Source organism: Pinus tabuliformis, chromosome 1_1, assembly GCF_031772625.1.
Source record: "Pinus tabuliformis cultivar Carrire ecotype Pingquan chromosome 1_1, CPIR1, whole genome shotgun sequence".
Lineage (NCBI taxonomy): Eukaryota > Viridiplantae > Streptophyta > Pinopsida > Pinales > Pinaceae > Pinus > Pinus tabuliformis.
In genome coordinates, this window is record NC_142297.1 from 125068617 (window position 1) to 125070920 (window position 2304).

The window sequence follows — 2304 nt, forward strand, 5'->3', positions numbered from 1 at the left end:
GACATTGAAATGTATAGCATTGCAGCACAGATAATCATCCTACCAAAAGGATGATGACTTCATCAGAATCATCAGTCTACCATCAGACGATTGTCTGTCCTATGTACATAAAAATGAATTTATAAAGCTGAGCATGGGAATGCCCACCTCAGCTAGATCATGAAAATAGTATGAAGATGATGTATTGTATTGTATCTTATTACAGGTCTCCTCCCAGCATTGAAAGAACTTCAGATCCTCCTAATAAAGCATTTCACCCGATAAATGGCCTCATACTTTAGGGGGCAACTGTTATAGACATTTTTGTGCCTTACAGCTTTAAGCATGAAATGTCCATAATCCAAGGGATCCAAAGTCCCTAAATGTGTTGTTCCTACCCCTAAAGGAACAAGGTCAACCAATGACAGCTTCTCCCAGAAGTTCTCCACCAGAAACTACTCAGAATCAGTCAAATCAGGATCATTTCAAGTGCTCCACTAGCTGCCTGCGTTGCAAAGCACCCAAATACACTGGCTAGGTGCGTTGCAATGCACCTAAATGCACTACCAGGGTGCACTGAGCGGGAAATGACAAATGGCAGTGTCATTCCGCGAGGTGGACAGACAATGGAAGCTTCCAGAATCTTCCCCAATGACACTTGCCTCACTGAGTTCGACCAAGGATGAGTAAGAGGCTCTCAGTCTCCAAGTGGAAGCAAGAACTGACAGAGAGAAGCCACAAGTCAAAACATAAGCTGACTCATCCTCTTTGCATACATCTATATATGGATCCCTCATCCCAGAGATCCAGGGGCTGGAATTTTGTACTTTGCAGAGAATTGCTGTTGGTTTTGAGATTGAGATTAGTGCATTGGGTGATTTATGCTTTGTTGGAGGTGAAGGAGGGATTCCTTTGCTGGGAGGTAGATGCTAGATTGGGACTCACTTGGTTGTATCTCCTCTTGGATCTTCTTATTATATCAATAAAACTATTTGAGTTTCTCCTACATGCTTGTGTATCAATGATGTTTTGTTATATTTGCATGTTTAGCTTAAATCTGATCCTAAGCTATTTATGAATGAAAAATCTATGTCTTTGTGTAGTTTTCCTCTTCTGTGATCTTGCAGGGACTTGGTGAAGCTGGGCAAGTAAAGGAGCAGGTAGCGGGAAGCAAACAAAGAGGAGAGCGATTGGATCAACAAACTAGCGCAAGACACAGGTTAGTTCATCTTTCCTCTTCGTTTACATTTCATAAAGAAGAATACGAAAGTAGTTTTCCTTGTTTGCTGCTAAGGCACTGTCACACCTTAGAGTGGCATAGGGGCAATCTGAGTAGATACTTTTCCCAACAACACTTTTCGAAGGTAAAGTTTGATGGTAAGAGTAATGCTTCCACATATGATCATGTTTTCCAATTTATTCGAATTATCACAAATTCTTCTTTATCTAATATTGATGAAGGTGTTCTATGCAAAATATTTACTCTTATTTTCATAGGAAAACATAAAAAACGGTGTGAATCATTACCAATTGCCTCTATTAATAGTTGGGACGATGACTATGGACATGTATGCATCAAACTTGAAACCTTGCATAAATTTGAAAATGAGTCTACAAAAGATTTTACAATTAGATTCAAATTTATTTGCCTAAAATTTAAACCTAAAGATAGACCTTCATAAATTGAGTTGATGGAATGGTTTCAACATCTACTTTCCATTACTTGTATTTCAAATGACAGCAATGAACCCAAAGAGATTATTTTTCTTAGCACATTTATCATTGATGAAGAGCCACTTCTTATTAATAGTATGGTCGATTCTCATCAAGAAAAAAATGCAGAAATTCCTAAGGAGCCATCTCAGGAAGACATAGCATATCCAATCGAATTAATTTTTATCCTCAGAGTGCTTTATATCATGCTACTGTTAATGAATCAACTATGTTACTTCAAAATAAATATGTTTTTAATAACAAAGGAGATGTTGTGCAACCAAATCACAAAATAGAAGAGAAGGTAGATCCATGACTTGAAAATTAGCCTCTTCGAGGGGGAAACCTCCTATACATCACATAAATGAACAATTCTTGGATGATACAAATGATAGGACCTCCTTGGTATATATAAGATTCTAAGGGCTGACAATATAATGTAAGTGCACAACAACGACAATATGGGGGCTACATGGGCACAAGAATAACAATAGGGTCTACACTAGCAATAACAATAAGGGGGGAAGCCCCAAGGGTTAGCTCAGTTGGTCAAAATCATTGCCTCGCCATCGGGTGGTAACAAGGTCTAATCTCCCTGAAGCTGTTGGGGTC